Raw genomic sequence first — 23,844 nt, 5'->3', positions numbered from 1 at the left:
GTCTCCCGCATCGCAGTCATATTCTTTACTATCTGAGCCACCAGGCATTGCAATTCTTCCCTTACAATGAAGAAGCAAGGATGTCTCTGAGAAACTGTTTAATATTCATTGCAGGTAGGGCTTGCTAGGGAGCCGGAATAGCTCAGTTGGGAGAGTGTTAGACTCTAGATCTAAAGGCCCTCGGTTCGACCCTGGGTTCTGGCAAAGCCACTCTTTTCGTCTACATTCCAAGGAAAGGCACTTCTTGCAACCTCGGGATCTGAGCTTTCTCCAAGATCAAGTGTTTTAGCTTACATCCAGGAGGAGTCCTATATCCAGTGAAGGAAAATGTTAGTCGCACAGTCGTGAGACTCAATATACATTGAGGGCGGGGCTTGCTAGGGGGCCCGGAATAGCCCCGTTGGGAGAGCTTTAGCCTGAAAATCTAAAGGTCCTTGGTTCAATCCCGAGTTCCGACAGAATCAGTGTTTTCATCTACATCCACATGAAGTTGCTCAGTACTGTCCGACCGACTCTTTGTGACCCCGTGGACTGTAGCCCACCAGGCTCCTCCGTCCATGGGATTCTCCAGGCTAGCATACTGGAGTGGGTTGCCATTTCCCTCTCTCCTGAGGATCTTCCTGACCCAGGAACCAAGTCCAACTCTCCCGCGTTGCGGGCATATTCTTTACTATCTAGCCTCAGGGGAGGCAGTCGCCATGAGCCAGATGCTCAGGGGCCGGCAGTTCCAGAGTCCCCTGGTCCCCACCTTGAAGAGGTGAGCTGCCCTCCTCTGCTGCTGAAATCAGCATCACCTAGATTTTTTTATCAGGATAAATTTATTCCTCTAAGACATTCATTTTCTAAAAATACATCCTGATATGTTTTCCAGTTGTAAAATATCGACAGCTTTGGTTTTTACGATGACTGTAGGCAGTCATCCATTTTTCAGGTCAGAATGGGGTCGTTCTTGTCCTTGTTGCTCATGAGTCCTGGGAGTGGCATTTCCACAAGTTCCCGGGATGACCCGTGTGCACGTTCCTCTCTGACAAGTGTTGGCTCAGCCCTCTTCTCAGAGTTGGCTACACATTAGAATCACTTGGGAGCTTTAAAAAAACGATGCCTGGGTTCCACCATCAAGACTCTGACTTAACTGGTATCGGATACAGCTGGGGCATTGGGATTTTTAAAAAAATTCCCTAGGTGACTCCACTGTGCAGAAAAACCTTAATCCAAAGGCCAGAGAATAAAGCACCTGGTCAGCCCAGCGTGTTCTGAGTGAATGCTCTTGCTTCTCAGTGGCTGCTTTGGGCTTCTCTGGTGGCTCAGATGGTAAAGAATCTGCCTGCAATGTGGGAGACCTGGGTTCGATCCCTGGGTCAGGAAGATCCTCTGGAGAAGGGAATGGCAACTCACTCCAGTATTCTTGCCTGGAGAATTCCATGGACAGAGGAGCCTGGCAGGTTACAGTCCATGGGGTTGCAAAGAGTTGGACAGGACTGAGTGAGATTTGGACAGGACTGAGTGACTGACACTTTCACTTTTCACTTGGTTCTTACTTCACAGAGAAGCCTAAAGCCATCTAGCCTCAAATTCCCTCAACTTCCACCCTGGCTCTCAAAGTGTCTTTCTGTGTTCCCCTGCCCACCAGAAAACACTGAGGCATCACTCCCTCTTGCAAGACTGACTTCCCAGAGATCTGTGTAAATATCCCGCTCCTCCCAACTGCACCCTGTATTCTGAGTCTATTTCCTGCTTTCAATCCAGCGTTTAAACTACACTGTCAGTGATCGACTTAATTCTGTGTAAAAACCACCAACCACTTACTATGAGTGAAATGAGTAAAGCCTAATTTTCATTCTTTATTACAACATGGATATGGTTTCACCATTTAGGACCTGATATGCACTAAATATCTAAGAAGTAATTCCAACTGGTTAAAAAATAGTTTTGCTCTCCCCACAGGGTGTAATAATTGTCAATTACTTGCCCTGGTGATTAAATTTTCTGAGCTTTAAACATCAGCACAGGGCCTTTCTACTGAAGCTGTGAACATAATTACCACATGAATGTATTCCCAAATTGGCTAAAATACAGAGAAAATGCAAAATAGTCACCCTGGCTTACAGCTGATTGCCTTTTACATGCAAAGATCTACACAGCCCTCTGAAAGGATTATGAGCACCTAGGTTACCTTTGGGAACACGTTCCCCAACGTGTTACTTAATTTATGAAAACAGTGGTGGCTAGGCAGTTCATGACAGTGTCTCACCTTTGTGAAGGTGGGTAGTGTTTGTGGGTAGTTCTGCCAGAGAGGAGAGAGTGCAAATCTTAGCTCTGATGTGATATTGGTAAAAAAAAAAAAAAGGGGGGGGGGAGATGATGGCCAGTCAGGCAGAGGAAGCAGTGAGCCTGAGAATCAAAAACTGGCCACTGACACCAGGGAGCTCCCAGGTCTTCCCGGGAAGCAGGGCTCAGTCGTAATAAAACTTACTTATGGTCATTTTGCCATCTCATCCTTTTTATTCCCATTTTTCTATTTTATGGCATATATAATAAATAAATACAGGAAGACATATATAATTTAACAATGCATTATGTGTTGAGGGGGTGTCCAAGTTTTTTTCTTTTTCTGACAGGAGTGCAAGCATGAAGAAGTTGCAACTCAGCAGGAGAGACAGAGCTTCCAAGGCCTAGTGAGACTTCCAAGCGTCCCTCCTGCTTGAACACGTCTTAGGGTTACTGGCCCAGGCCACACCTCCCATTTCATACAGCAGGAAGCTGAGGTTCAGAGGTTCAGTGAGGCTTAGAGGCTGGGGTACTCAAGACTCCCAGACCCCTGCTCCTTCAGAAGCACAGTCCCTCAGCCACTGCTTTGGGTTCACATTTGATGTGAGTCAAAGGGATCCCTTGCTATGTCTGTGTCCCTGACCCAGCATCAAACACTAAAGTATGGGAGATGGTCTGACTCAATCACCAAATGTCAAATAATCTGATGGGTGAGGAATTTGACTGAAAACAAAAAAGATGAAATACATCCTTGAGTCCGCGACACCTAATAGAGAAGTAATTGAAAGAGAAAATGAGATTCAGGACACGCACATACACACACACAAGCTCTTTGTGACTGTGGTAAAGCCTTTTTAAGTCCCTGGGACTCAGATTCCTCCTCTATAACATAGAGTACTGCCCACTCTCATGGAGGAGTGGAATGTTAACTCAGGCCTCCCACGAGTGCTGCCTGCTAGGAAGGAATTGGAGCAGGCCCTGAAAGAAGGGGAGGTGTGGGCATTCAAGAGAATTGGGCCCAGGAAGGAAAGCGCACAAGGGGGTGAGGGAAGAGCAGAATGGAAGGGTCTCTTGGGGCCACCCCCATGACCACTGAGAAGACTCCATCCCCTATCCTCCCAACTCCAAAGCCCCCAGGACCAGGAATGGTTACAAAACGGAGGCAAGCTCTGCTGGCCAGCGGAGACCAGAAGGCTGAAAGGGAAGGCCAAAAGGAGGGGAAAAGGTAAGTAGACCCCTTCAGCGTCAGTCAGAGCATGGTTTGTGTCTTTTGGGCCTCAGCATCCCAGAGCGGGGCAGTGTCTGTGGGTGAAGACATCACAGCACTGGCAGGGAACCCATGATGTGCCAAATGGATCTACGATGAGGTCTGTGTAGGGTCTCAGCTTAGGGCTGGGCATCACAAAATAAACTATGGTTGAAATACTAAAGCAGGATAAATCCGAAGAGTGCAAAGACAACTTTGTGACCACAGCCAGCAGCTGCCGGGCCCGATCTTCATTCGGTGGGCCTGGGAGGGTTCTGCCAGAGCAAAGGTGGGATCTGGGGGTCTGGCTGTAGAGGGTGCCATGGGGTTGCCCTGGCTCCTTTCTGCTCCAGGAGAGTTTCAGGTGTCTTGGCATTTCTGATCTCATTTTAGACCCCCAACTACCTCCAGCCTGCCCACCAAGGACCTATGGCAGTCCTTGGGCTGCAGGTCTGGGAGCAGGGCTGGAACAGGGAACCAGGTTTCTGTCCATTCACTTATTTATTCTTTCAGAAACCGAGCGCCTTTACTGCGTGCCAGGCACGCATCTCCTAGTCATCTACCCTGATGCTGCTTTCTCCACAGGCTCGTTGCCTTTTCTCTTGGCTCAATTCCCTGAGGATTAACCACTCACTACTCTCCCCGGGCAATCTGCTTCTAACGAGGCTCCCTCAAGGCCCACAGGTCTTGCAGAGGTAAAGGAGTAAGTCGCTAAAAGGATGTCAGTGCGAGGACCAGAGGAAACACTGTCCAGAGAGGGCTGCCCGTGAAACTAAGACGAAAGAAGTGCCAACCTCAAGTGTTGGTGACCACAGTGGAAAGGAAGAGGCATGCCTCAGAATCACTGGAGAAAATCATGAAGAACTGTTGGTGGTGGCAGGGGATGCTCGGGGCACATGGGCTGTGAGAGCCGGTGAGCGTCTGTCCCTCAAGTGGCCAAGGCCCCGTAGCCGTCAGCTGGACACACACCACTCAAACACCTCAGGTGCTGGTGTCGGAGCGCCATCTTGTGCAGGAGCCCAGGTCATGTTCAAGATCTCAGGCCAGGGTCTATCATCCCCAAAAGCTATGGCTTTTGGAGATTTTTCCTGGCCATAAAGAAACCTCCTAAGTAAGGAACAAAGATGGGGCGGGGCGGGGGGTGGTGTGGAACCTGCCTGTGGAAGAGAAAATACTTCTAATTAGGTTGAGATACAAAGGTTAAATTTTTGTTCTGGGAAAAGGACTGTTTATAATCCTGTGTCATTAGCAGGACATTTTCCAGAGACTAGTGTGCCAGAAATAGACCCTCTGAGGGGTCACTGGAAGGAAGGGGTGCACATTTGCAAAGTGCAAAGGCCTGGACTTCAGATTTTCCCTTTATCCCCATCAACTCTCCACATGAACACTGCCAGGCTCACCCCAGGCACAGTACCCTGTGCCCCCTCCATCAGACAGGTCAGAAGTACAAACTTTGAACTCAGAGAGACCTTAGTTCAAATTTCAGCTCTGCCTAGCTAGCTGTGTGACCTTGGGCAGGTTAGTTTTAAGCTTCAGTATCCCTCTGTGCAAAATGGAGATTAAAAATGACCTGGGATCAGGGGCGGTGGGGGCGGGAAGACCTGGGGTGTCTGTAAGGATGAAAGGAAATAATCAGTGTAAAGCTCCTGGCACAGGGCCTGGCACTTAGAAAGTGCTCAAGAAAACATAGCTAACATCATCATCACCCCTATCGTCACCACTGCCATCACCATTATCATGGTTTTCAGCATCATCATCCTCCTGTCACAGTCATCATATCATCACCATCATTCTGTCATCTTGTCACCAGCATCACCGTCTTCATTATCAGACCCACGGTCCATAGTTCCTCTCAGCATCTTAAGTAGCATGACAAATGCTCCCAATGGGTTTGTATGTTCAGTTTCTGAGCTAAAACCCTGTTTGTTCAAAGGTTCATTTTAAAATCAATTGCTAGGAACTGGGAAGGCAGTTACCATAGAATTAATGTTACACTTGATGGCGAAAAAACTCAACCCCCAACATTGCTGAAATATTAATATTTGCAGTGAAAATAAAAACAACACTGTTGCACGACTGGAAATGAAAGACAATGGGAAAACAATTCAGTAAATACACAAATCTATTTCTCATCCAGGCTGAGAGGCTGAGGGAGAAAGAAGAGGGAGGTGGCCAGAGCCTTTTATATCTGAATATGGACTCATGAGCATTTGCAAGGTTCCAAAGCTATCGCTGATTAGTTATGATGCATAATTTCACTTCAGATCCTACTGTTTTGCTTATTCTAGACACAAAGGCCTAAATAGCTATCCTCTCATGCCTAGCTGCAAGATGAGGAGCATCTTCTCAAAAACAAGGGAGGGGTGATAGAGGGGAGGAAGAGGGTAAGGACAAGAGGGAGAGAGAAAGCAGAGGAATTTTCTGAGATAACAGAGCAAGAGTTGACGGAAAAAATGTAATGGGGTGCTGGGGATAAAAAAGTATGTGCACGTGCAAACAAGAAAGTGGTTGCTCAGCGGGAACAGAAACTGAGAAAAATACTGAATGAGCTTTATTCAGTTGCCCACAGGGGGTTGCTGTTGAGCTACAACAGCTTGGTTGCTGTGCCGCGTGTTGGAGGGAGAGGCAGGAGTAGAGCTTCCCAGTAGAAAGAGGAGGTCAGGAAAATAGGAAATCATTCACCACCACCAGAGGTACATGAAAAAGGTGATCCAAATTTGGGAAATGCTTCTCCTATGCTCTTAAAACCACCAAGCACATTTACTTGTGACTTGTCAGTTGTAGAAAACAACATAGATTTATCTTCTTTTGGCGCTCATCGTATAGTTTTTGCCTACCTCTCACCCCTCCTTGGGCAGTCAGAATTGGGTTTCCTGTATCAAAATTGGGTTTTCCAGAATGGAACTGATAAACTCATTCTCAATGAAGTCTATGATGGAGAGATTCAGGAATTACATTTCCTCTATTGGTATAATAAACTTAATTCAGTTGGTAATAATGCTATGAACAAAGAAATGAAACTCTCATTGAGAGACTTTAGACACCACACAAAGGGAGGAATCTTCTTATCTTGAATCCCTCCATAGAGACAAGAGGCTATAACTACAACTAAGTTTTCTGGCTCCATTAAAAAGCACCTGATGTTCAAAAAGAGGATGGAACATAGCCTCAACCTTTATGCCTTCAGAACTAGGAGAAGAAGCAAATGCAAGTCAATTCTTCACTGCTTTATGCTGTGCTAAGTGTGCTCAATCACTTCAGTCGTGTCCGACTCTCTGACCCCAAGGACTGTAGCCCGCCAGGCTCCTCTGTCCATGGGATTCTCCAGGCAAGACTGGAGTGGGTTGCCACGCCCTCCTCCAGGGGATCTTCCCCCTTTATGGATTATCCTTTGAGACTCAATCAACAAACACTTGCTATTCATACACCAGGAACCACATGAATATGTGGCTTCCAGGTCCAGAGGTTTTAGCAATGTCTGGAATTGTCCTTACAGGTCCATGTTCCTGAAGTGGCTACCCCTTCCAATTCTGGTTTCTGTGTTACAAGGTTTCTATGCAAAGGTCAGGGGCTCGCAAAGGACTGCACTCCCATGCACACATGCTACTGCAATGCCACAGTCACAGTGGAACCCTAATGACATGGTAAGGAGTTGGAGAGCAGCGAAGCTGTTGAGTTTTGATGATCCCAACTGGCTTCTTATCGTAGTTTGGGCTCCTGCACAGACTGGCTTGACTTTCTTTGGGAGGAGATCTAGAAAACACCAGCAGAGAAGTAAAGCAGTGAGATTTGGAAAGGAAGGAAGCCAACTTACCAAGTAAGTTCCCACCACAGGCAACTGAGGCTCAGCTGCACAGGGAATGCTGGGAGACAGTGGAGAACACCTGCCTGGGAGTTGGGGCATTTATTCACCAACTCCCATCCATGCATCAGAGCTCAAGGGCTGCTCCTGGACGATGTGCTAATTCCTTAGCACTTCCAGCTGGTCCAGCACGTGGGCCTAGTGCACTCCTGAGACTAATAAAAAAAAAAAAGCCTCAGGGAAAAACCACAGGTATTTTCAGTGAGCTGCCATTGGAATATAGAGGTCAGTCTGAGAGGACACGGGGACAGGATATCAACCATGTCTGCTATACCAATCATGCCCTGGAAAGTTCTAGTGTTTATTATGTGATGACCCAAATGTCACCAATTCAAGCCACTCTGACCAGGTGTTTCCTCAACTGGTGGCATTTTCTATGACCCCTGTGAAAAAGACACTCCGTTATGATAGCAACCCCCAAGCCACAAAGGAACTTGCTAGAAGTGTGCCCGAAGATCTCATAAAGAACTGGGGACACAAAAAGGCAGAGACAGCTCTCTTTTCAAAAGCAAACTGTTCCAGGGGTGGTCAGCCTGGCTCATGTGTTCCTTTGCTAGAATATAACTGGGGCCCTTGAGAAAGTTCTTTTAATCATATTTGTGTGGCTGAGATGAGTCACAGAGGGAGTCTCTCTGCTGGTGATCTTGTGTTCCAACAAAGGGATGGAAAACCAATAAATAAACAACTTCACTTCATCAGCTGCACACTGCCTAAAAATAATAGTAACCTCAACCCAAGAAGTAGGCAGACAACGCTGGAAGAGGGGGGCAGAGAGTGCTTGCCTTATGAATGGGGAGCCTTCTTTCTGGAATTCTGTTTTAAATGGGGAGCCTTTTTTCTGGAATTCTGCCTGAAGGCGGCTCTCTCAAGAGCAGCACAAGGCACTCTGCAGAACCTTTGGGTCGGTGAGTCTTTTGAAGTTCCAGAAATTCACTGTATCACGGCTGCAAGTAATACAGCATAAACAACGCCAAGAGTGCTGGGTGGGGAGCGGAAGCTGCCGTGTAACCTCTGACTAGTTGACAGTGAAGATAACAGGTGTCATTTCCTATTCGTTTGGGAAAGAGTTCTGGAATGCATGTATTCACAGACACGTGCACTCACCCCAAGGTGGGCCGGGAGGAATGAGTCCACCTGTTGTCCCTCAAACACTCCGGGTGCCCAAACCAGTCTCCATGATAATTCTCCTTTGTCCTCACCTACTGCACCTCTAAGTTCCAGTCATTAAGCGTTTATTCCCAGAAGCGACCTGTGAACTGGGTCTTGCCACGGGGACAGGATTTCAGCGGAGATAGTGGAATGGTGAGGGGACCTGGGCGGGGGTGATAGGAGAGGTGTCCAAAAGCAGGAGGAAAGGCACTAGAGGAAAGATGCGGGGTCTGGGGCCCAGGGCTGGTGAGGGCCTGAGGGGGAGAGAGGGTACTGTGAACATTACCAAGGTGGCTGGCTCCTCCAAAGGGGCTTAAAAGGTGCCCTTTGGCAATGAGCCTGTGTGCCAAAGGCCTGTCGACTCAACCAGAGCAATTCTGATGTTTTCACAGGCCCTAAGGCCATGATTCAGTCAGGAGACCATTAGATCGGGAGGAAGAGAGTAGATTAATTTGTAGATTAATCTGTGGGACTTGCTTAGCACTCTGTCTCTCCCCTCCGCTCTTCCTCTCTCTCTGTCTTACATACACACACACACACAGATACACTTGCAAGGATGAGAATAATAACCTATTTACTAAGCATTTATTTCTTATGTGCCAGGCACCCTCTAGGTATTTCACATTCATTTTCTCAACTCGGTTTCTCAGCAACCCCAGCAGATCAGTACCACCTTGGTGTGAACCGGTTTGTTGGTTTTCTTTCCCCACAAACTGCGCTGTGAATCCCCAGGGAACGAAAGGGACAGAGCCTTCCGAGAATGGTGGACAACACTGAATGCAGGGAAGGCAAGTCTGGGGGAAGAGGGAGGGGCGGGGTGGCGGAAAGAGAGAGCCCCGTGCGGGGGCTGGTGGGGCTGGCGAAGTGGGGAGCGTCTTCTCGCCTCTGACCAGAGCCTAGAACTCCCCGACCTGTTTTGGCCCGGCGGCAGCTCCCTGCTCCACCACTACCCCTGCGCCAGCCACTCCTGGCCCCTGAAGGACAACTCTCTCTTCCCGACTCAACGCATCCCAGGTAGTGGTTCATTCCCATCCTTCCCTCAACAGTTTGTCATCTGTGGCTGCCTGGCTGGCTGTTCGCCATACCCATCTCTTCATCTGCCTGGACTACATTTCCCAGCCTCCCTTGCAGTTGGGTGTGGCCCGCGCCTGGGTTCTAGCAAACAGAAGGTGGGTGGAAGCCAAGTACAGTACTTCCAGGCCTGGCTCCTACAAAACTTCCCAAACGGTGCTCCGAGCTCTTTCTCCTCCCCTCAGCTTGATGCTTAGGGACCTCATGGAAGCCGCCTGGTGGAGACAGTGGAGCCACAAGATGGAATCTGCATACCACAGTCATGGCTTAGAGGAGGGCAACCTTCCATAAGGAACATCCACTCTGGGCTTTGAGTGAGAAATAAACTTTTGTGTACTTGAGCCACAATCCACGTTCGACTTGTTTGAAAGAGCAGCTAGCATCGCCTTACCATGCTTCCTGGGACAGCTTGGGGCACAGCGCGTGCTGGGGGCAGGCTGACTTGCAGCCTCCAAGCAACTCAAGCCCCCCCCCCCCCCCCCCCCCGCCCCCCGGCTGAAAACTAGAATGGCAGGAGCAGCATAAGGGCTCAGAGCCCAGCACTTCTGAGCCTCCATGTGCAAACTTTTCTGTACTAAAAGCACTGACTCCCTTGGCTGTTCTTCCTGACTTGAATCAATTTATGAACGTGGGTTCGGGACCATTCTCTGCTTGATTCCTGCATAAATCTCCTCTAAAAGAGTTCATCTCCTTGGCACAGAGCTGGTGGGGTTCAGAGAGGCCCGGAGGAGTGGAGCTGCCATCAGAGAGCAGAAGGCCGGCCTTTCGGGAGCCTTTCTCCCTGGAGACCTCTAGGGTCCTGTCCCTGTGAGTGGTTAGGGGCATGGGAGGGAGGAGCAGTGGGGCCTGGCATGGCACAGGCAAACAGATCTGGGAAGCTGGCGTGCCTGGCATCAGGCCAGAGGAAGCTGCGAGGACCACAACACTTCCCTCTTTCTTTGTATCCTTTGATGTTTTGCTGTCTGAAGAGCAGGGAGGCCTGGGCTTCTGCCCCTTGCCCAGCCACACGGGATTCTTTACAGGCGAGGTCCCTGCAGCTTTTCCTTTCAGGGAGTCTACCATCCGTGGCTCAAGGGGCTTGATCAGCTTTACCTTGGTGTCCTACATCATCGACTGTCCAGGCAAAGATTGCCCTTTCAAAAGCATGCCCCACTCCACCAAACACTGGTGTTTCACTACTAGTGAGCTCTGTGTGACGTCTGCTATTACTGCCCTCTTTCTGGGTTTCTCTCCAAGACATCTGTTCCTCTAAAGCCTCTGGGACTTTGCCACATGGGAACAAACTGATCAGAATACTTTCTACACAGTAGGGGCACCCCCGCCTACAGTGGGACATTTTTAACTCAGGTGAAGTCCTACAGCAGTCAGTCAGCCACTGTTGTCATCAAATGTGCACTCCCCCCGACCCCAAGGCGGGGGTGGTTAGGTGTCAGCTTGAGTTCAAACCAGGGAGGCCCAACTCCAGACTGCTAGCTGAGTTCTACTTATCTCTTCATCTCTATCAATACTTGAGGCTTGGCTAGCAGAGCACAGGGAATATCAGAAATGCTCTTTTGGGGGTAAAATGAGCAGCTAATTAGCATGATGACTGTTAGAATTGGGTAAAACTAAGGATATTCAGGATACACAGATCAACTAAAGTATTTTAGAGGTGCTCCCCACACCCCTGGGTGGGTAAGGTAAGAGAAGTCAGGAAAGCCATAGCCAGCCCTCCTGCCCCCCCGCCCAGGAATGCTTCTGATGCTTGCCACCTAAGTAGTCCCATGCTGGGCAACTGGTTTTGGAAGACTTTCAGTTGCTTAGGCCAACTACAAGGTAAGAAATCGGAAATGTTGTCATGTCTCCACTGAGTGGAGCTTTTGTACCATGGGTGATCGCTGAAGCTGAAATGACAACGGGACTGTGAACTGGCCCGTGCCTGCTGGCTACTTAAAGCTTAGATTCTCAGTGTGTGTGTGTGTGTGTGTGTGTGTGTGTGTGTGTGTGTGCATGCACACATGTTGTGATCTGTCTCCTGCAGTTGTCACGTGTCATTTGGATCTCCCTGACTGGGGGCCCCTCCTGTCTCGACTCTGATTCCTGGCTTGCCTTGCCTCTCTGGGGCCCTGGCCTTGAGCTTGCCCCATGGTAGCCCACAGACAGCCCTCAGGGCTGGAAAGACTCCACTTCAGGGACAAGAATGATAAGCAGAAACCTCCTGACCATAAAAATCTAGCACTCTGCTTCCTCTCCACAGGACCGTTCCAGTGTCTGAGCTGGCACTGACTGACATGCTTGAAAATTCTTTAAAATGTCTTTTAGAAGAAAAACCTAAAGGGTGGTATCACATCCATTCAGTTCAGTTCAGTCACTCAGCTGTGTCCGACTCTTTGCAACCCCGTGAACCGCAGCATGCCAGGCCTCCCTGTCCATCATCAACTCCCGGAGTCCACCCAAACCCATATCCATTGAGTCGGTAATGCCATCCAACCATCTCATCCTCTGTCGTCCCCTTCTCCTCCTGCCCTCAATCTTTCCCAACATCAGGGTCTTTTCACTTGAGTTAGCTCTTCACATAAGGTGGCCAAAGTATTGGAGTTTTAGCTTCAGCATCAGTCCTTCCAGTGAACACCCAGGACTGATCTCCTTTAGGATGGACTGGTTGGATCTCCTTGCAGTACAATGACTAAAATAAAAAAGACTGTAACACCAAAAGTTGGTGATGATACAGAGCAACCTGAATGCTCATACACTGTTGGTAAAATGACACAGCCACTCTGGAGGACTGTCTGGCAGTTTCTAACAAGGTTAAACACCTGCCCATCCTCAGGCTGAGCAATTCCACTCTGAGGCACCCTCCCAAGACAAATAAGAAGATATATTCACAAAAGACTTGTATACAGATGTTCCAAACAGTCTAGTCATAAGAGCCACAAGCTGGAAACAACCTGAATGTCTGTCAACAGGTGAATGGATAAACACAACGGGCAGCACCCACACAGTGGACCTCTGCTCAGCAATAAAAAGTAGTGAACTCCTGCCACAAGCAATGACATCGATGTTTTAAAAACACTGTTGAGCGAAAGAAGCCAGATACAAAAGTGTACCTGCTATAAGATTTCACTGACACAATTCAAAAACAAGCCAAAAAAATGTATAATGATAGAAATCAGATAGTTGTTCTGGTGAGCGGGGGAGGGAGAAGGACTTTCTTGGGGTGATGGAAATGTTTTATAACCTCTTTCAGGCAGTGGTTACATAGGTGAGCACAATAGTCAACACTGATATATCTGGCCACTTAAGAATTATTTGATGTAAAATTTTTAAATCATTTTATTTATTTTTATTGAAGGATAATTGCTTTACAGAATTTTGTTGTTTTCTGTCAAACCTCAACAACATTTGATGCAACTGTCCCCTGATTTAAGAAACTAGACATTGAAAATACTATCAAACTGCAAAAAAGAAAAAACAACCCAAAGTGGTTCTATGTGCATGCATGGTAAGTTTTGACCAATTCTGAGCACAGTGAAGGGATGTGAGATGGAGGATGCTGCTGGTAAGGGGGAGCAGCACCCCCCCACCAGGGAACCTGCCAGGGTCCTTTACCCCAGGTACAATTGAAGGAGGCAGCAACGTCAGCCTCCAAACAAATGCTCCATGAAATAAAAGAACAGAGGCCCCAAAGGAGGCTGGTCCAAGAGTGTGGGATAGCTATCAGGCCTTGAGCCCAAACCACTTTCCAGGAAATGCCAATATTTTTGTGTTTGGGAAAGGGAGGGAGTATTAAGGCGAGCAAGAGCCAAAATGTGTTGGTTTTTGCACAACTGCTGCTTGACTGGGAGGCACTGTGGGAGAGGCTTCAAAGTGCTGCTACCGAGACCTCCTCAAGGGCTTCTGGGGTGGGGCATCCAGAAAACAGCATGGGCAGGAGCAGAAGTTGGAAGTTCCTTAAGGGCAAAGGTCTATTTCGCATGAGGCTGAGGAATCGTCTCTTTTCTCCAGTAAGAGGCCACAGCAGTCTGGCCCAGTTGCTGTGGTGTGCAGTCCTCAAATAGCCCAGGGTGGCTTTATGACGAACTGGCCCTGGCTCTGCCCCTTCAGAACTGTGTGGCCTTGGAAAAGTGACTCAGCCTCTCTGAGCTGCAGTTTCCCTGCCTGTGAAATGGGGAAAGAACGCCTCCTGCTGGTGAAGAAGAAATTGCCTGGTGCCCAGTATATGCTCAACACAGAATTGTGTCTGGGCTCCAAAGGTCTTTCCTGCTCATGTTTTCCAAACTCCCACCCGGAGCAGAGACCTCCTTGTTAACCCTCTGGGCCGCAGGTGCACAGGATGTATGTGGTCATCATCTTTGGTTTATAACACCGTTCCATGCATGGCTTTCCCTTTCGGGGGCTTTATTTGAAAAACTGTTTCTTTTATTTTTAATATTATAACATTTAAAATAACAAACACTCATGAAGGCATGGCCCACTCAACAACATGTGGGTCTCTTTCTGGACATTCTATGCTCTCAGTTCCTTTGTTTACCCCAGCACCAGCACTGGGTGTCTTCTTATACTTTCTGATGGGGCTAAGTACTAAGAAGAAACTGAGTCAGGGTTAGTGACACTGGGGATGCGGTGGAGGAGCGACTGCTTCAGGGAGCAAAGACCTAAAAGACGAGAAAACATCACAGCATGGCAGCATTCCAGTGCTCTGACAAGTGTGTGTGTGTGTGTGTGTGTGTGTGTGAGTGTGTGTGAGAGAGACAGACAGACAAAGACAGGGAGACAGAGGAGGGGAGTGAGAAAGTTCCCAAGTGACAGAGAAAAACTGGTGAGGGACTAGGTCACGCCTGGCCTTCCATTTTTCGTTTCACAAAGACTACCTAGTACAACCCATTTTACAGATGAGCAAACAAAGGCTCAGAAAAGATGACTTGCCCCATCCATTTAGGGGCAAGATTATGACTAGAATTCAGTCCCTTCTGTTCAAGGTAATGTTCCTGCCAACGTGCTGCTCCTCTGGGCCCTCAAATGGCTTGATTCCGCAAAATGCCTCCAAGTGGCTTCCAGGTAATAAGGTGACAAGTAGCATATGGAAATGGTGTTCTAACCAGAAGTTATGTATCACAAAAAAAGATTATTTGACGACTAATTAGGATTCTGATATTCTTTAATGGCCTTAGGGCCACGTCCAAAACCATGTTAGTATTTCCAAGGTATTTTCTTATCATGGGTGATATTCTCAAGAAAAACATCAAGGATATGCTGGTGATGTTCTTTGAAATTTGAGTTGGGCACTATGACCACAAAAGCAGAAAAAAGAATTTTCCTTAATAATCTATAAATGAGAAATACATAAGTAGTAGATAAATACTTTTCATGTAATTTAAGGCCATCCTTTCAGTTCAACACATAAGATTTCTTACTCCTAAAATACAGATGGAAATATTAAGGTCAGCATTTAAAGGCTCACCTCCCCTTTTCTTTTGCAATTCTGAGTTGAGTACAAGATAAAACAGAGTGCTGTGACTAGAGACACTGGAGTCAGTCTGACCTGCATTCCCTATTAAATCTTCAGGGTGAATGGATTTCTCAAATCTGTTTTCCTCTTTGACCAGCTAATCCTTTCCTGCCAGGAGGAGATTTCAGCCCTTCCACTCTACGACTCATCTATGGCAACAGACCCACGTGCTGCCTCCATCCTGCATCCCCACCCTGGGCTCTGCTACAACTGCCAAAATTATGACTCAAGAGATCACAATGACTGACTTCCGAGAGTCTGTGACTTCTCCCCGGAGAATAAGCAGATGAGAAGTTCTACGTATTTTCAAAGAGACAAATACAGGCTGTTTCAGAATCACGCCCGGGGTTCGCTCCGCCTCTCAGTTTTCTTGTGAGGACAAGCCTGAAAGTACGCAGATGTGAGGGTGCGAGTGGCAGAAGGGCCTGACATCTTTTGGCACAGGTAAGAACCCTCTGCTTTTAGTTACTTGAGCTGCGTCTCCACAGTGGATGCAACTAAAGTGACTCAAACTGCTGGCCGAGAAACTGTGGCATGTTTCCCTTGCTAAGTTCTCTGTGCTAAGCTGCTGTTTGCCATCATGGAAATATCGGAACGCTGGGAGACCTCAGGCGTACCCTTACTCACGCCCTGAAGCTCCAATTTGAGAAAGGAAATACAACGCTGAAGCATAAGTAATCCAAGAGAAACCCTTCGGACTGGGAGAGAAGAGCCTCACTTAATGAAATAGGGTGGAGATGTCCTGGCTGTGGGCACAGGAGCGAGTGCCCGAACCTCTCTATGCCTCAGAGTTGTCATCTGTACAATGGGGGGAGGGTCAGAGCAGAATCTCTGCTGGAGGGGTGTGGAAGGGAGTGAGCGAGTTAACATACAAAAACACTTAGAACAGTTCCTGGCACACAGTAAGCACTCAGCAGGGGCAAGCTATTGTTATTATAATAAAGATAGGGGAGCCAAAGGACCCTCACTGTGGAGCACTAAATGAGGTGAGAATTTCATTTTAAACTATAAATAAGCAATAAATAAGAGAAAAGGAAGGTGATTTTTCTTCTCGGCAAGTTGTCAGCCTGGCATGGTGCTGGCCATGGTGGGCAAGGTGTGCAAAGGAATAGCAAATGCTATGAGTCTGAAGTGACAAGCATAAGGTCAGAAGCAGAGGCAGTGGGGACCTGATGGAGGATTTTCATTAGGCCAGACTCCCCTGAATGAAGGGTGGTGAGCTGCACATGAGACTTGGTTACAGGGCTTTAAAAGATCCAGATACCCAGGCCAGTGAAATCAGAATCTTCCATAGTCGGCCTGGGTGCCAGGATCTTTGAGATTTCCTTAGGTGATCTGAATGTGGAGCCAGTGGCGAGGACTCCACTTCGGGGTCTGCCCCTACCCTGCTCCAGACATGATTGAGCCCTTTTCCTGGTTAGTCCTCAGGAGGCCCAGATGCACAGTCTCAATTCCCATGACAGAGACAGAGAAAACCCACCAAGCTCACACAGGGCAGGAACTCATTAGTACTTGTGTGAGTCCACAGTGCCTGGAACACCATCATGGTGCAGAATCAGTAAGGGAGTGAATAGATACATACATGAAGGAATGAATGAATACTTGCACCACAGCAAATATCTGGTGATATGGAAGTCAAATTGGTTAAAAACTTTCTGGAGGGCAATTTAAAAGCATTCACACTCACTGACCCAGAAAATCTACGTCTTGGCATCACCCCAAAGCAATGCAGGCCCTGGCTGAATTTTTGCCCAAGTGCCTACAGTTCTGATTACAGAGAGATCTGTGGGCAACAGGAGAGGAAGAGTGGATAGTCCAGGACACTCATGCTCTTGAAATTCCACTTCTGTGGGGAGGTGGGAGAAGGTCACCCTTAGGCAAGGTCAATCACTTACTCTCTTTCATGACAGACTGAGATTTGAACAGACTTTCAGATGAGAAAGAAGAAACATTCCCCTGGTGGCTCAGATGGTAAAGAATTCGCCTGCAATGCAGGAGACCTGGGTTTGATCCCTGAGTCAGGAAGATCCCCTGGAGAAGAAAATGGCAACCCACTCCAGTATTCTTGCCTGGAGAATTCCATGGACAGAGGGGCCTGGCGGGCTACAGTCCATGGGGTTGCAAAGAGTTGGACACGACTGAGCGACTAACACTTTCACTTTACTTTTTCAGGTAAGAACTCAGACCATCCCAGAATTCAGTGGCGTAAGCACAAGAGAGACCTTCCTAAATAGGAGAGAGATTATAGAAAAGTCCCACCAGTCAGTCAGCTAAGCTATTAAAAAAACTCACAGTAAGGCAGGGCCTGATATTAGATTTGGAGCAAAGCAGTCCTCTGTTGGGCTTCCCTGGTAGCTCAGTTGGTAAAGAATCCACCTGCAATGCAGGAGACACCTGGTTCAATTCCTGGGTTGGGAAGATCCCCTGGAGAAGGGATAGGCTACCCACTCCAGTATTCTTGGGCTTCCCTGGTGGCTCAGACGGTAAAGAATCTGCCTGCAATGCAGGAGACCTGGGTTCGATACTGGGTTGGGAAGGGGCATGGCTACCCACTCCAGAGGGTTGCAAAGAGGGGTTGCAAAAAGTCAGACACAACCGAGCAACTAAGCATAGCACAGTCCTCTGTCAGCTCCTCACTCCCAGGAGGGGTTAAGTACAAAATGCGCCCCCACGTGGTTACTGACAGGAACTAGTCCTGCCAGCTGGTAAAAACAAAGGTGTTGGCATTCTGAAGCCTTGCCCATCACACTGAAGATGGGTCTTTGCCTTGAGAGAGTAAAAAACCTTCCCTTTCAGAAAATGGGATGGATTCGCCTGTGAATCCATCCTGAAGACACTATAAATGAAGGTAGATCCAACGTCTCTGCCCCTCGGGAGAGACGTCTACCCTGCAGGTGACTGGCCATCTTCTTCATTAATATGATGGAACTTTGAATTAGGAACTGGAATCAAGAGGAACAAATTTTGCAAATATGCCTTTAAAAAGTCAAACTATCACATCTGAAGCTATTAAATGTGTTTGTATGTATATGTACTTCTTGGTACTTAAGAGAAAATAGAATCATCTTTAAATTTAAAAACATTCCCAGGATAAGACCACTTATAAGAAGTTTAGTCCAGAAAAAATATTATTCTTGTGTTACAAAATCAAAGCAGTGGAGGAAAAAAAATCAAAGGGAACGATCAGTCAGGAAAAATGTCAGGGTTCCAAAATGCTGCGGGAGACCGCAGAAAAAGCACGGTCATATTTAAGCTTGGGCTAAACATACTTTCTTCTACAGTCACTTTTCACCAAGTGTAAGTTTATATATGCTTTGTCAAATGCCTCTTTAAGGATTTATCCTGAGGGATTTCCTACCATTCTTGGGCTTAAAAGTTCAGGCAAGGTTACAGAGGTGGGTGGACTTTAGAAGTGAAAGGCCATGCAGAGGACAGCCGTCAGAACATGGCGCCGGAGGCTAAGGTCACCACTCTGAGCCCTGCAGGGCCCACCTGCCAGGGGCCTGGGTAGTTCTGCTGTGTCACAGGCAGCCTCCAGCTTTGGGCAGCCATTCCGTAATGAACTTGGGTCATGGATCGAGCCCGGAGGCCCAGTGGCAGTGTATGGCTGGGCTGGCACTGTCTCACAACTAAAAAATCACCAAAGAGGTTGACAGTAGGAGCTTGGTGATGTCATCGACACCAAGAACATCACCACCACCACCGTCATTGTGACCATTGCAGCAAGTCTCTTACTAAAGTGAGAATTAAAGCCAAATAACTCCCTGGAAACTGACCAAAGCAGTGTTAAAAAAAGTTATCACATTAAGGATCCCTTGCAATGCAAATGCCTATCCCTTGGTGAGACTGTATGTTCTAAAACCAAAAGACAGAGGGCGCAGCTGCTGTATACTCCTTCCCTGTGATGCTCTTACTACGTCCTGTTGATCACATGGCCAGATCCACTAAGTCAGCCCTCATCTTACTTGTCCCTGCAGTGTTCCACATGCTTGGCCATTCCTTCCTTCTTTTCCAACACAAATCAGATTGTTTTACTCAGTTCCAATGGCTTCTCACTGAGTTTTAAACTAAAAGCCAAGCCCTACAAAGCCCTACAGACTAGCCCCACTTTACCCCTTTCCAATCTCTGCTCTGTTCTGCACTTTTCTCCTCCATGTTAAGAATACTTCTTTTCTTAGAACTACTACTGTTTCCTGCCACAGGGCCTTTGCACTGGCTGTTTCCTCAGCTTGGAGTGTGTTCACAGCTGGTTCCTGCTCAGCTTTGAAGTCTCAAATCAAACCAGTCTCGTTACATAAAAGTCTATGACCATCTGTAAGCCCACAACTTCATCCCAGCTGTTCACTCTCACATCACTTCTATGTGTCCTTCCTTCAGCATCTATCACATTTGCAAATTCTCTTTTTCCCCTTGATTTACTATTTATACTCTGTCTCTTCCATTCCATCTGGAAGGCAAGCTCCTCATCTGCCATGTTCATCGAAGTAGCCCCAGCACCTGGAATAATGCTCAGTCCACAGACAGTGCTCAATGACTACATATTTGGAGGAATGAAGTGAGGAAAGAAGGGAAGGAGGGTGACGGGGAGGGGAAGGAAGAGGGAGGGAGGGAGGAAAGTGTTCCCAACTAGTGTACCCAATGACTAGAATACCTCAGATTCCTCACAGAGGTGCTCCTAAATTTTGAATAATGGGTTCCACGTATTTTGGCTATAGCTGGAGCTATACAGAGTTGAGTCACTGTGAAATGGAGTGTTGAGCTTATGGCAAGGCGAAGCAGGGTTCCACTGACGATGGACAAGAAGCAGCGCATGGGGCACTAAGGCTGGATGCTGTGTCCACTGGGATGCTGAGGGCTCTCCTCGGGGAATGTATGGGAGAGCACATCCAAGGCAGTGCTTTTTACTAACTTACTTACTGACTTACACACCTAAGTTACTGGGGGGCTCATGGCCAAACTGAGCACCTGGATGGTGGGGCGGGGTCCTGTTCAACACCTGATAAGCATTTGTTGAATGGCTGTATTTAACAGAGGTTTCTTTATCCGGATCACTTCTGTTTTATTTATAGAACACTTATACAAAGTGCTTATTATGTGCTGGTGCTTTCTAAATGTTTATAAATACCCAATCCTCACCAACCACCCCACAAGGGAGATGCTGTTATTACCGCTACATTACAGATGAGGAAACGGTGGCATGAAGAGAACAGGGCACTTTCTACTCAGTGGCAGAGCTGGGGTATGAACTGGGGTCACAGCACCATGTACCAAGGACAGGCGGTGCGGAGGCGAAGCACAGCAAGGAGAAGGTCAAGTGAGCAAGTTGGAGGCTTACCTATCCCTTAAGGGAACTGTGGGTGGTGAAGGGTTTATACACGTGAGAAAAGGTGGGGAGATGGGAATTCGGGGGCTCCTGCCAGCATTTCCACCCAGTGTCCCCTGCCGCCACAGTAGATGCTGTCTTCCTATTTCTACTCTAGGTCTAGGCCAGTGGTTTTCAACCTGGTGTGACTCCATCCGGGCTGCCAAGGGGACATCTGGCAGTGTCTGGAGACATTTTGTTTCCTGTTGCAACTTGTGAGAGGAGGGTGGTAAGGCATCCAGTGAGTGGAGGCCAGGGATGCGGCCAAACATCCCACAGCGTGCACAGGGACCGCCTCACAGCAGAGACACGTCTGGTCCCAGGTCAACAGTGCTAAGGGTGAGTGACCCTGCTGATCCGAAAAATGGTGGAAGGCCAGCAACGGAGGGCCCATCTGGGAATCTCTGAGAAATGCCAGCCTGGCTCCGGCTTCACCTCTGCAATGTCCAAAGGGCGGAAGGCAAGTGCCTCCCCGGCCTGCTTCTCTGCTGCCTCTTGGCACCACACATAGCCGCTCCCTCCTGCTGAGAAGTCAAGAGCAGCCCCGGCCCACATGGCACCCAGCAGAAGCTGCTAGTATCTACTTCCTTTGGCAGCTTCATAAGACTCTTGGCTTGGAAATTGGTATTTCTCAAGCCCTTTTTCATAATTACATTCTAGAGATGGAGGGAAGCCTATGTATAATTCAGAAACGAACAGTCCTACCTTTGATGGCTCTCAAACATGCCAAATCAGAACAGGACGTGCTGTCCCTCCGAATAGATTAAAAAGGTCTCCTGAGGAGCCAGTGTGCCTCAAGGAGCCCAGCTGGGGCTGAACCACATCTCCAAAGAAGAAAACAGCATCTGGCTTGGGGCGGGAGAGAGTGGGGGAGCAAGTGGGGGTAAGTCCTGAAGGCCTGGCTTTACTGCTGGCTCTTCTCCTGAGCTCTGTGACCTGGATCATCACTCTACCTTACCCACTTGTGAAGTGGGGGTTCCTGGCATCCCGGGAAAGATGCTGTGAGGGTCAGCATGCCTCACACTGTGCCAATCCCTTGCCAACTGTCCCCACACCCAAGGGGACAATGCTATTGATGCCTCTAGCCCACCCACCCAGGAGCAGTCGGATGGCCTGAGGACTCAAGCAGAATAGTAACACACAGCAATAAACCTTGAGAAGCACTGCATGTGACTTGATTCAAAGTCATTTTAAAGAATCATATAGTTGACTGGATTTTAAAATTGAGCTTCAGCGAATGAATAAAGGTATAATCCAGAGTTGATGGCATTTGTAGAGATGCTGTTTCATGGCCAGTTGTGGGGCAAAAAAAAATTGTCTGGAATGGTACGTACAGGATCCTATCCAGAGGAAGGGACTAGGCCAGCAGTTCTCAAATTGGGCCAATCATTAAAATCCCCAGAGAGCCCACTGAGCATATAGATTCTCTGTCTGACCCCCAGGAACCTGGCCAAATACATCTAACAGGGTCTAGGAATGTGCGGGTCCCAAACTCCACCCAGGTGATGCTAAGGTCAGTTGACTGGATTTAGGAACCTCTTGATGAGGTTGCTAAATTGTGTGAGGCAACTGACCATGTGCCAGGCACTAACCCTGGATCCTTAAATCGTTTTTAAAATCCTTAACCGAGACATTTCCCAAGCATTGTTTGAAGCTGCGTTTGCTTTCACATCTAAGAGAACGTTTTTAGATACAAGATTTGTTTTCCTTCCAGCAAGATGCTCTACATCACTACTACCAATTAGGCAAGTTCATTTAAAAGCTTTGAATCCATACTTGTAAAATTCCCCCTTTGCTCATCCAACTTTATGTCTAAACAGTGCAGCTGATGGCTGTACAGTTCCATTTATGAATTCCACTCTTGTGAATGTATTTCCAAAATTGTTTCAGAATTTCTTTGTCTGGGAAAGCCAGGACTGCTGGTTTTAATAAGAACATGGTTTAAACATAGTTATCCAGGTCACCAATATTTCATGGCTGCCCAGAACACAGCACACAGCACCCGGAGAACCTTCTCTTTTAAAAACAAAGACGCCCCCGACCCAACTCCACCCTTTCCTCTTACAACAGGACTACCTCCCCACTCCCTCCACACACAAGTTTTTCTTTAGCGACAGTAACCTAGTTGAAGAGAATGAAAAGTGAGGTTAGACCAAGCAAAAATCAAGTCCTGCCTCTGGTTAAAACTCATCAACATCACAAAGTGATCCCCAACAGTGACTCCCACTCAATAGGTGCCCAGTCACTAAGCAGACAAATTCACTTGTTTGATAGAACCCTTGCACCTCTGTTTAAGAAAACCCAAACAAGAACTCTCTGAACAACTGAGACATTCCATAGCGTTCACATCTGAGAATGTGTTCTATTACATAATCAACAAAGTAAAAAGAACTTTATTTTTAGCTACTGAACTTCACAGGGAAGATCCAAGACCTATTTAAACTTCTCTTTCATCTCTAACCTTCAAATGACACTCCTATGATTTGCTTTTTCAATTTGTACTTTTTAAAGAAAAGACTCAAAGATGGCCTCGGGCATATTTAAAACAATACAAAACAACAAGAGAAATAAACCAGATGGCAAAAAATCATAAATCAGGACAAGCGTGCTGAACTAGCTACAAAGGAAGGCATCGTCAAACTGTAAAGAGAAGAGGCACTTCGTTCCTCATGGCTAAGTCTCCATCATTGCTTCCTTTCAAAGGAATGTCTGGAGGTCACCTAGGGGAGGGCGTCATGGTCCCTCCCTAACCCATCACAGCTCAACTAGAAAGGGGCTGCATGGTAACTGGGAACCCTCAAAGGGTCACTACTCAAAGCAAGTGAGCAGTACACTGCCTCCCATGTGATAGGAAAAAAATCCTCTGGAAGGATTTGTTTTAACTGCACAGTGGCAAAAGTAGGCAAAGAAGTGAAACAAACAAACAAATAAAAACCTGCACCCAACAGATCTGGGCTGTTTCTAACACATCATCAAAATTCCCCTCTAGAAAAAATCCTTCATCCCTCTCTTTTCTACAGACACCAATAGAAAGACACACTTTACAGAAACACCGCTGACACCATCTAAGCTGAGGAAAATAAGAAAGAGATTTGAAAATTCAAAAGCCATCCTACTTCGTTGTGTCTTTGACAATGGAATAAAAGTCTGGACCTTCTCACGGAGATAAGGGCTTCAGTTTGGGGGGATTTGTTTTGTTTTGTTGGTGCTATGTGCTGACTGGGTAGAAAGTAAAATGTTCAGAGGCATATATGTCAATAGATATTGGTGAAATGGATGAAAAATGAAAGAAACTGCACTGGGCTGGCCTTTCAGATCTTACAACAGCTGCCATATATTTCTAATGCATTAAAATGTTTTTCCTTTTAAACAGACAATAACTGGGCCTCTTAGGCAAG

The 23,844-nt window shown here is 47.4% G+C and overlaps 1 protein-coding gene across 6 annotated transcripts in view; it reads right to left on the bottom strand.

The window, feature by feature from the left end:
- RAI2 (retinoic acid induced 2) overlaps positions 1-23,844 on the bottom strand; it is a 77,736-nt gene that overhangs the window by 18,999 nt on the left and 34,893 nt on the right. The gene's annotated exons all lie outside the window — the stretch shown is intronic.

The sequence above is a fragment of the Odocoileus virginianus genome, unplaced genomic scaffold (genome assembly GCF_023699985.2).
Source record: "Odocoileus virginianus isolate 20LAN1187 ecotype Illinois unplaced genomic scaffold, Ovbor_1.2 Unplaced_Contig_25, whole genome shotgun sequence".
NCBI lineage: Eukaryota > Metazoa > Chordata > Mammalia > Artiodactyla > Cervidae > Odocoileus > Odocoileus virginianus.
This window is presented reverse-complemented; position numbering and strand designations above follow the sequence as displayed.